This window comes from Macrobrachium nipponense, chromosome 17 (assembly GCF_015104395.2).
Source record: "Macrobrachium nipponense isolate FS-2020 chromosome 17, ASM1510439v2, whole genome shotgun sequence".
Lineage (NCBI taxonomy): Eukaryota > Metazoa > Arthropoda > Malacostraca > Decapoda > Palaemonidae > Macrobrachium > Macrobrachium nipponense.
This window is the reverse complement of record NC_087210.1, coordinates 23,488,631-23,500,831: the sequence shown is the minus strand read 5'-3', so window position 1 is coordinate 23,500,831 and position 12,201 is coordinate 23,488,631.

Genomic DNA, 12,201 nt, shown 5'->3' with positions numbered 1-12,201 from the left:
AGTAATGTAGGACCTTCCTTAGAAGAACGCATAAACACTTAATCAGCTCAGGGGTCAACCCCGGAAAGTATGCCAAAAACCACAGTCACAGGGTGTGTGAAGGATAGCTAAGCATAAATAGAAAACATGAACGTCAACCCTCTTACATGGGAACCTACTTTGGCTCTCATGAGAACTTAAACTGATGAGCTGTCTTCAACCCAAAATGAGGTGTTCGTTCGTACACGCGTGTCTTTTGTTAGCTTTGCTAACCTATTGTTTTGTAAATCAATCTGTGGGAGATCACTTCCTCCTCTCCTTTCGTCTGTGATTGACAGTTTTAAAGAATATATATATTTTGGGTTACCTCTGTGTTTCCACGACATATCTTCAATCAACCAAAGTAACATGAAGAAAGAGTTCAGAATATATCTTCCTGCCTGTACAGAGAGAGAGAGAGAGAGAGAGAGAGAGAGAGAGAGAGAGAGAGAGAGAGAAGAAAGAGAGAGAGAGAGAGAGAGGCTCTGTGAACCTCCATGACCAAACGCTATTCGCATCAGCGGATCAAAAGTACACACCGAGGCCTGCGTGTATCCAGGTCCTTACGTAATTGGTGGCAGCGACTAGTAGTTATATAATCGGTGGCAGCTAACAGCAGCAAATAGTGGTACATAGTTGGTAGCAGATATAAACACTTTAGCATATAACGCAAACCTTCTACAATGTCAAAATGGAAGAATCTTCATACAGCCACTCAAGACTTCATCGTACGACAGGCAGCGGCGTTGTAGTGCCATGAGAGATCAACATATCCTACAACATCTTCCTTGGAGTGAATCCAGCTATACTATCAAATATAGTAGCCATACATTATATCAACTGGCTTCATCATCATAAGCTCGTCCTTCATCGATAATGTGAAACTTCAACAACAATCGCCGTACATGACTTCCGAGAAGAATCATCAACATAGCACCGGAATGGGAATCAGCTGTTCTACAAACAAGCACATCTCAAGAACCTCCAATCTGTGTCAATGCGAGTGATCCTAGGCCAAGGGCGGACACCAGCTGATCCATGACGTCACATATCAACATTGGGGAATCACTATATAACTAAGTTAAGTACACCTACTTTATTCATTCATTGTGTAGCCAGAATTGATCGAGCCACTTTGCACAGATCGACAGATCGCTGTTCCTGGGTGAGTCAGGAGACTACTGATAATCTTACTTTTCTTGCAGGGATCTATTTTTATCATTTTTGCTAACATTCTCTTGCAGGATTTTATCTTTGTCATTTATGCCAACCCTTCTTTTTTAGTGGAATTACTGAAATATTTTACTATATCTTATGTGCCTAACATTATCATTTTATAATTGTGAAACCATATCATTTCTGTTCCTCATTGAGTTTTACATAGCATATGCGTTTACGTAGTGGATGTGTCTATTCGTATGGGTACTTTGATAGGGTTGTCAATGGGGTAGTGATCATAAGAACTAACTCCAAATGGCTACCGCCATTTCCTCGGGGCATCTGCACCGGTTTCATCCAGTAATCCAGTTGTAACTTTAGTTACAGCGATATCCCAACTATCGTTCCTTTACAAGGGCTCATTAATGGATTTTACTAAGTGGGTAGAATCTTAGATCTCATCAATGGATGCTCATTGAAAGCTAAATATATATCATTGCCTTCCCTGCAGCTAAAGGAAGCTAAAAGCTTCATGATTTTGCAAAATGGGATGCTGGGTCATACCTTAGGGGTGGTTTCTTTCAAGAAGCAAAAAAACATGGGAGGAATTTAAAGTTAAACTACGTCAGTATATGGCAACGAGGAAGCATGGATGAGTGTTTTGGCATTACGTAATATTATAATCTTGTCTCTATGACTCATCTTAGCTTGCTTGATAGAGCGGCACTTATTGCAGACCGTCTGAATGAATACATGGATAAATTTAATCAATCAAATTGGGTTAGTGGCAAGGAATAGCTGTAAAGGATTTTGTCAGGCTTATATACTTAACCTTCATAACAGCTATGTTGCCAGAAGCCTTGATACGGTGTTTTGATGAAGAGCTAATGCCCGCCAGTACAGAATTGGACATATATAAACAAGTTAAGAAACATATGTCTAAATGTGCAGGTTTAGACCCCTCTCTTGTCTAAGCTTTTTCAAAGAATGAAAATAAACCACAGCAGGCAAACAATAGTTAGCGTAACACGGTCGGATAACTTGTTTTAACTAAGAGAACAGGGCAAATGATTGAACGATTGCTGCACGCGTTTTTGCTCCATTCATAATAGCACGAGTCACGTATATGCTTGTTGTAATGCAAGTAACCATTCGCAGGGTAATGCTAAAAATACACAGCACGTTGCAAATGATAATAAGAAGAAATATCCAAAATAACTACAAAAAGAAAGAAACACAAGGAAACACAGTGCAGTATCAGAAACAAGCAAATCGGTCTTCATGGAACTCGGTTTCTAATCCTTCTTACCCAAGCAATCAAAGTCAGCCAAATTTTCCGATTGTCCAAAGCAAATCAAATACCACGTAAATAACTCCAACAAGGGGGAGAATGATGTTGGGTCGTCCATATCATCATCTTTTGAATTAAATAATTAATTTAATCATCTACAAGACTTGTGTGAAACAGAATTTTCCTATGAACCACACGACCACGTCCAAAAAGTCAGTGCAGGATCCCATAGAATTTTCATAGAATTCATGCCATCATTAGTAGCGGTGAATTACTAATCTAGAACTACAACCTTTTACATTGTTTATCGATCCCGGTAGTCTACATAACATAATGGACTTACGGACGCATCACTTGTTGTTTTCAAACTTCCCTATTGAGAAGTCTGGAGTCCGACTATCGGGCATCGGTAATAATGAACTAAGTGTTGTAGACGTAACTCAGGTTCAGTACAAGGTGGGAAAGCGCACGCTTACCGATACCTTTATTGTTGTACAACACATTGATATGTATCCAGTTGTAATTGTAGGATACCCATCTATATGCATTCAAAACATTGTTTTAGCTCCTGCTAAGAATGGCATGTTTATCAAAGGAAAATTCTACAAATCTTCCAACACATTAAAAACCAATTACCTGTCTCATGAACCATGATATTATTCAAGCCACCCAACATAATTCTCGTAAACCTGTACTAGCAACATACACGCATCTCTTGTATCTCTCAGTGCGTGTTAGAAAACTTTGCCAAGATCGGAAATTACATGATAAAAGTAGTGTAGGACATTACTTAGAAGAAACGAATAACCACCTAATCAGTTCAGGGGTCAACCCAGAAAGTATGCCAAAAACCCACAGTCACAGGATGCTTGTGAAGGCTAGCTAAGAATAAATAGAAAATACGAACGTCAACCCTCTTGCATGGGAACCTACTTTGGCTCTCATGAGAACTTAAATTGATGAGCTCTCTAACCTAAAAGAGGTGTTCGGTTTCGTACACGTGTGTTTTTGTTAGGTTGGCTAACCTATCGCTTTGTAAATCAATCTGTGGTAGATCACTTCCTCTTCTCCTTTCGTCTGTGATAGACATCCAACTCTCTCTGCAAAACCTATCTCACGATGTAACATCTTTAAAGAATATATACATTTTGGGCTACCTCTGTGTTTCCACGACATACTTTCAATCAACCTAGTACATGAAGAAAGAGTTCAGAATATATCTTCCTGCCTGTACGGAGAGAGAGAGAGAGAGAGAGAGAGAGACTCTGTGAACCCTCCATGACGAAACGCTATTCGCATCAGCAGATCAAAAGTACACACCGAGCCTTAATGTATCCAGGTCCTTACATATTTAGGTAGAAGACTCTCTTTCAAACATGTTCGAATAGGAGGACTGTGATAGAGCAAACAAAAAATTAAATAATGATAATAATAATAATAATAAAATAATAATAATAATAATAATAATAATAAGAATAATAATAATAATAATAATAATAATAATAATAATAATAATATTGTTAAAAAGAATGGCAGAATTAAGCGAGTTGATTTTTATATAATTGTTTTTTTCTATTCTCCTCGCAATTCGCTTCTCAGGCTCAGCAATGTTTTTTTGAGTAACTGACCAATATTCATATTGGGAGTTTTCCAAAAATCATAAATGTTGAAGGTAATCTTTTATTGGAACAGGATATCAGGTCCAGGTCAAGCAGCGGTCGTCGTCAGTGCTGGTATTATTCCGTAGGCGTAGTTCAGTTCGGTGCCGGGTTCGTCTTCGGATTTAAGGGCTGGTATTGGTGCTGGTATAGCTGGTATATCTGGTATTACGTAAACGTTTCGACCTTCTCGCAGGTCATCCTCGGACGAGTCGTTTGAAGAGACTGTAGCAAGGAATTCTGTGGGGCGGTATTTATAGCGGCTCGGACCTAGAGTTGCATTCTCATTGGTCGGGCCGGTCTTGGGACGAAGTCGTGGATCTCGCCTCGAAGGTCTCGGGGATTCTCTCGTGCGAGCGCCACAGTAGTGTGCCTGGGGAATGGAACGACAGGAATTCCGTCCCTAGCAGGGAATCCTGTCATCCGTGGGGGCTCCTGATCACCTGGTATTGTCGGGGGTCGTTCGCTGCTCTCCGGGCGGCGGTGGAAGGAGAAACGTTTCTTGGGTGATGTTAAGATTGGGTTTCTCCTTGCCTATATGGAGGGCTTCTAAGAGGCGCAGAGTCGAGATCCGTTGTCTGGTCTATTATTTCGATATTAGGAATAATATCATTTCTCTTTATCCGTTTGTTATGAGCAGTCCTGGCGTGGTTGAAGATGGCTCCTTCTTGAGCGTGGCAGGAGATTCGCTTGGAGAAACGCATGGAGGTCATACCGACGTATTTGCCGAGGCATCCTTTGACGGGGCATTTGTAACGGTAGACCACACTCGTCTTCTTCAAGGTCTCCTTGGTTTCATAATCAAGTCGTTGTACTGATTTTCTGGCTGTTTTATACAATGACCAATTTTCACTACTTTTGCTTCTTCGTTCTTTTCCAAAAATCTTCAAGTTTTTTTTCTTTTTCTAGCTGCACATATTTCACTGTTGTACCCTATACCTACTCCTGGTAGTTCTTCCTAGTGGAGCAATGTCCAGGTTGTAACCACTTTCTACTGAGCATTTATTCTCTTCAAGGAGTATCTCTTGCCTCTCGATTCTCTGCGAGTCTTTTGAAATAATAATTTAATTTTGTCTTATTTTCTGATCGGATATTCATATGTACGCTAAATATGGCTATGAAGTCATCGCATGTAAGCTATAATACGCTACTGTGCTAGTTCATTTTGTATATATATAGGTATATATATAGTATATATATAGAATATATATATATATATATATATATATAATATATATATATATATATATTATACGTATAGATATATATATATATATATATATATATATTATATATATATAATATATATTATATATATATATATATAGATATATATATATATATATATACTATATATACTATATCTATATATATATATATATATATATATATATATATATATATATATATATTATAATTATATATATTCTATACCGTTTATATATCTATATATATATCTATATATATATATTCTATATATAATATCTATATATATATATATAATATATATACTATCTATATATATGGTTCATCCATTGCCAGCGTTGAAATTTGTTTATTTGAAAAAAGTTACACTCTCCTGTTTTTGCCCTTACGACAATAATTAGTCTGCTTTGTTTCTATTGCCAAAACATACATGCAGAAATGCTCAGTTAATGATTTTTCGGCAAAATTACTATATTAGTCGATGTAACAGCATTTACTGATATAAATGAACTCACATAATAATTGTATAAAAATAGAAATGTACTTATTTTGTTGCTTATTCTAACGAAGAAAATAGTACTTTCGATAAAATTATCAGCTGTCAAAAAAATTAGACAATATTTTTCCTTTTCTTTAAGTCTTGGCCTAAAATAATAGGGCATTTACTGAAACCGTGAAAAAAATAATCGTATTTCTTTTAATGTACTTTCCACACTTTAGTACAATTTAGCTTTAATCTATTTTAGTTTTAATTACTTATCCCGTAAATTACTCATACTTTCTGTATATTGTTTGTTATTTGGTGATTTTGGGTCCCTAGAATAAGCTTATTAAGATTAGTCTTTACTCCATTATCATGATTATTACTTTCTTATAGGATAAACTATGTTTGTCCATTGATTTATCCTAATACTTGAATCGAAATAGTTAGCGAAGTGGTGACAAATCTTTCAGAATTTTTTCTGTTGGATATTCGGTCGGACGCTGTTGGTAACACTGTACCACCTGGTTTTCAGTACAGTTGATTGTTCTTTTGAGTGACTTCATCGTTGTTCGCCGTAATGGCCCTTGATGTTATGTTATTCTCCATTATACTTGAAGTAAGTTTCACACAAGGACATTTGAGGTCCATTAATGTGTAGATTGAAGTGGTATATAAACGTAACCTGCCTAAAAAACTGTAAAATACTGTGGAACGTAAATGAGACAGAATTCCAAAGGCTAACCTGTCACAGTTGCTTATGAGGGTACCTTCCTATTTCCCTACACCCCCTACTAACAAGTTTCTTTTTTACCGAAATTTTGTGTTTTGTAACGTGACGTAGGTACTGTGGTTAGATATGTTTAAGAAGTTTAGAATTAAAATGCTTGGTAATTCTACAGAATAGTTCCACACGGACTAAAAGGAACGTAACTGCAGATACGACATCCACTAGGGAATGGGGCGTCCATTGTATCTCGCCGTGTTTAGTACTGGCCATTCGGGGGTTAATTACAGTCGTCCGAATAAATATTACTTAAAATTCTTGTTCAGGAGGTAAAACTGCATGGAAACCGCAACTTCCATAGTCTAGGCCGCCGCGGAATAGTCCAATTCTGTGACAGCAGTGTATAAATATGACTGAAGTATAAGTTATTCACTTTTAACACGGTAAATGGAATGTATCATGACTAAAAGTACTATATGTTAAAGCTAAAACCAACTACAGTAGTTAAGTGGTAATATTAAACGGAAAACATTATTTATGTATCTTTTAACTCTTAGGCCTGTTTCCTTATTCAAAATAAATCGTCTACTCTGTCTTGTCAGCTGGTCACTGTGGTAAAAGCTATTGCCTTGAAGTTTAAAAACAACGAAAAAATATTTATATCACAACACAATAACTATATAGAATATGTCAAAATAGTTAGTAATTGTGTTGCCCACCAGAAGCTTATTTATTTTTGAAAACAATATTTCTTAAGACCTCTGCTGGCAATGTTTGGTATTCTGGTAAATCAAACAAAATCAGATGAGTTACTGAGAAGAAAAACGTTGGCAGAAGTCCGTCAGTCAGTTCATAAACTCTTTGAATAAAACAACGAAATGAAACAAAGCTATGATATTAGTTACAAATATGTTATTTACTGAAAAAGGAAATGTGACATAAACAATACAACACTTACAGGTCTCAGGGACACTAAGTATCTATATGATGATTACTTGATCAAGACCGAAAAATTAACGAGACTGACTCGTTTCCTGGGATGTTTAACGATACTTCCAATCCTACATTTAAGAGTCGTCTATAATGAGACCAATTTTGCAAATTAAGAGACAAATACTCTCGACTGCTGTCGCTCATCTATTGATAGGGAAACATACAAAACGGACGCACACGCTGATATGCAAGTATACGAGTCTTTACATGCGTAGAAATGTGCGAATTCTTGGTGAATCACCTTACTGATAGTTGCATCAAGGTCTATATTCCTTGGTTGCCATCAATCTATCCACGAATAAACGTACAGTTTAAGAGCAAAAAATATGATTTTATCACACCCAAGTGGTTTTATTATCACTGTGAAAACACGGCAAAAAATATCGCTTAATGAAAAGCAATATGAAAGAAGTGAAACATCCGTCTTACTTTACTTCATTTATAATTTATTAGCAGTTTTTAAATTTTTTTTTTTTTTCTAATAAGTGACCTCCTCTTTCTGTATTTCCCTTATTACATTCTGTCACTTCTTTTGAATGAACATCATATTTACTGGAAGCTTCAATTTCAAGTCAATGGATCCTCGGTGCTTGTCCCATATGAATTGGGTTCATCTTATGTATATAATAATAATAATAATAATAATAATAATAATAATAATAATAATAATAATAATAATAATAATAATAATAATAATAATAATATAATAATAATAACACTGGGCAACAATTTTTTACTTTTTTATTTTTTAATGTCTAGATTTCTACAAACTAATTTGGGTATTTTTGCACGGCTGAATCAGGAAATGGCATCCGTTTCTCTCCATCAGGTCAGGTTTTTGTGCTAAGTTGATTTGAAAAAAATCAGATTCTTGTGACAAAATCGATTACAATTTTGTGGCATTATCAGCTGATTTTTGTCAACACATATCACCCTAAATATGTTTTTAAGAGAAAAAAAATGTTTTTCCAACAACATATATTGATTACCTGATAGAAACATCGATTACTGTAAACTGAATGGCAGGGAGGTCTCTCTTCAGAGTCCAACAGTAGTCAGCCATCATGACTGCGTCCCAGCGACCCTGATACCTGGTCTCCATCTCTTTCATGTCCTGATGGAATCTCTCCGCCTGCTCGTCACTCATTGAACCCAGGTTCTCAGGAAACCGGTCCATATGTGAAAATAGGTAGTGCATCTTGACGCTCATGTTGCAGCCCAGGTTTCCGAAAGCAGTCAGCATGTTGTTGACAAGTTCTGCGTAGTTTCTGGCCTATTGTTGCCAAGAAAGTTCTTCACTACCAAAACAAATGCCTTCCACGCTTCCAGTTCCACTTCGTTCATTGAGTTTCGAACTCTGGATCTCTGATGAGCTGACGGATCTGAGGACCGTCAAAGATGCCAGCATTCAACTTCTCCATGGTCAATCCTGGAAAAGCCTGGCACAAATAAGTGAAGCAGTCACCATCCTTGTCCAGAGCCTTGGTGAACTGCTTGATTAAGCCGAGCTTGATGTGCAGCGGTGGGAAGAGTATTCTGTCTCTGTCCACCAAAGGGTGTCGTTGACGACGTTCCTTTCTTTGCAAGGCACCAATTCCTCCCACACAGGCCAGTCCTTCTTCGTGTAATGCTGAGCACGGTCCCTACTATCCCACATGCACAGAAAACATGGGTACTTGGTGAAGCCAGACTGTTGTCCCAACAAAAGTTCAACATCTTCAGGTCAACACAAATAAAACCACTTTGCTGACCATAACCAATTTTCTCCAGCACATACTTCACCGCTTCATACTGCTCCTTAAGTGTAGTCGAGTGAGACAGGGGTATGAGGCTCAAACTGGTTGTCGTTGTGTAGCAGAACACATTACAGTGATCGCTTGCTGCTGTCAATGAACAGTCTCCAATCTGGGGTTCGTACTGTGGCACTCTAAGCTTGAGCAGAAGCTGCGCAATATCTGCACAGTACACCAAGTCCTTCTCTTCAGAGAAAAAACGGAGGTACTCTTGATGCCTGTTGCGGAAGAAGCTGATGTGAGCACTGTCAGAGAGGAGTTTTTTTTCCTTCAGTCTGGATGCCAAAAGTTCGGCAGAGTCCTTTGACAAGCTGAGGTCGCGAACTAGATCATTCAGCTCCTTTTGGGAAAGTGGATGTGGAGCATCATCTTCAAGAACCACTTCTTCTTCTTCTTCTTCATGTCCTTCAATACTGGAGGCATCTTCGTCACTAATGTCAAGAAGATTCCGAAGATAGGCACTGGAATTTCGTCACAATGAGCTACAGGACGACGTGCTGATTGAAGATTCAGGATACTTGAGGCTGCCCCGGTTCTTTCTGTTGATCCAGTCACATCAACAGCGCAGAAGTAGCATTCAGTGACATGGTTTGTTGGCTCCCTCCAAACCATGGGAATTCCAAATTCAGACTCCTCTTGCCATTGGTCCACCCACGTAGAGTCTCGGTGCATGCCTTGCACACCATGTGTGGCGCCCAAGCTTTATCCTGGTCCCCAAGTTTAATACAAAATAAGCATGGTAAGCACGCCTTATGAAACTTGTGACTGGCTTCCTATTAGGAGCAATATTGTATTCTCCACATATTTAAACAGAACACGTCGGGCTTATTTCTGCTCCGATCATCTGGCCGAAGCCATCTCATTCACCTGCAAAACAAAAATATGTACAAATTAGTCATAAGTTGGTGCATGTAGGTATTGTACATTCTTCAGAGTTCGTTATTTCAAGAAATACAACTTTTTTTATCATTTTCCACAAAAATTACATCCAGCGGCTTCACGTTTAGTTGCCACTTCCACTGTACACAACCACCGCAGCCCACCGCGTTCCGTGTTTGGCGCCACCAGCACGACAACGCAAATATTCCGCAACACACATGAAGCGAAAACACCCGAACATGCGCTGGTGGAACTTCCTATACACTCCGTGGGGCAGCTGCCCCATTAAAGTTAGTTTTGATCCACCAACTTTATGCTTTGCTGCACCAATTTTTTTGAAGATTTCGAGGTTTTTATGACTTTTCGACATAATCACCCAGAACTATCGGACCTGAATACTTCTTGTCATTAAAATAATAATTTCCAATAAAAAAAAATATTCTTCTAAAATGCTCCAAACAAGCGTACATGTGAACAAAAACGTAAAAATACGACATATGGCCACAGCTCAAAAACTTGACCTGATTGAGCAAAACCAATGTGAGTTTTGGATTCAGCGCATCGGATTCGTCCTAAATCAGCTGAAAAAACGCAGACAACAAATTTGTTATAATAATAATAATAATAAGTTTTATTGAAAGATATTGCTGCATCAGCTGCATTCAACTTGTAAATAGTCTTCTCTATTTTTCTAACAATAGCTTTCTCTCTGCTACTACAACTGGCGAGTATTGCGCCGATATTACTCATCAGGAGGAGTCAATTTCGGGGATATTGCTTAAAATTTATTTATTTGTCACAGTAAATGAACAAATAAAAAATATAAGTCGATCTAGTGGCAAACGTTTCTCTCGGTATCATCCGAGCATGATCACGGCAGTGGATCGGAGTAGACTGTAGGTGTTGTCAAGATCTACTCAATATATAGCGGCAGGTTAGGGGGGTCAACCGCGAGCTGCGTTTTCATTGGCTGGTGGCGCGATGCGCTCCAGCTATTGGTTGAAAGAAGTTTTCTTCAAGACGCTTCTCGTCGCTGAAAGTTGCGCTGTTGCAGCCTAGCTGATCGTCGAGGAGACACAACATAACCACATGATAGAGTTTGAAAATTCTTACAATAGGGAGGTCAGGAGTAAACGTGGCCGTGAGTTAGGTTGTACAATGTAATGATAGAGTTGTGAATGGTCGAATTAATGGTTGATGAGTGAAAGTAGTTCATTGGTAGAGGTATTTGGAAGTCAATAGAATGGAAAATGGCAAGATGAGAGAAAAGGAGACTCACAGAATAGATGAAATAAGAAAGGTAGCAGGGTGTGAGCATATTGATTGTGGAAGCCAAGTCAAGTTTCCTTCATGGAAATGAAGTGTGATTTTTGACTTTAAATGGAACAAATAAAGGGTGCAACTCTTGATGTGGATTTTCAGCGCATTATATATGGCATAATCAGAATGGAAAGGTCAAGGAATTTGGAGATAAAAAAAAAAAAAAATCTTTATCAAAGTTAGTGTGGGTGAAATGATGGATTAGAATGCTTTGAGATGGTTTCGTCTTAAAACAAGAATCGAGATGAGTTAGTGAAGGGAGTAAATAATGAGTAAGTGTTAGGAGAAAGAAAGAGACGAAGACCTGAGAGGTGCTGCATATATGGTGTAAATGTGGTAATAAAAAAAGTTCGTTAATATTCAACAACGGTTTGCCGATTAATTTCGCGTCAGGACGTGTGTGAGAAGCTATACTCGTTAATCACAAAGGTACAGTGGCCATGAAAACTGAGCGAGCACAAGTATAATTTTTCTTCTATATTATGAGTTTCATTACAGCTTACTGGCAAAGATGCAAATTAATAAGTCTGTGATAAGAAAAGCTTCTTGCGAAGCCAAATCCCCAAGAGAGTACTATATTCTTATATATTAATGGGTATTTACTGATTTCACAAACTCACATCATTTTCCAATCCTGTAGTCTGTTTAGCCCTTAAAGTAAGGAGTAGGTGACCCTA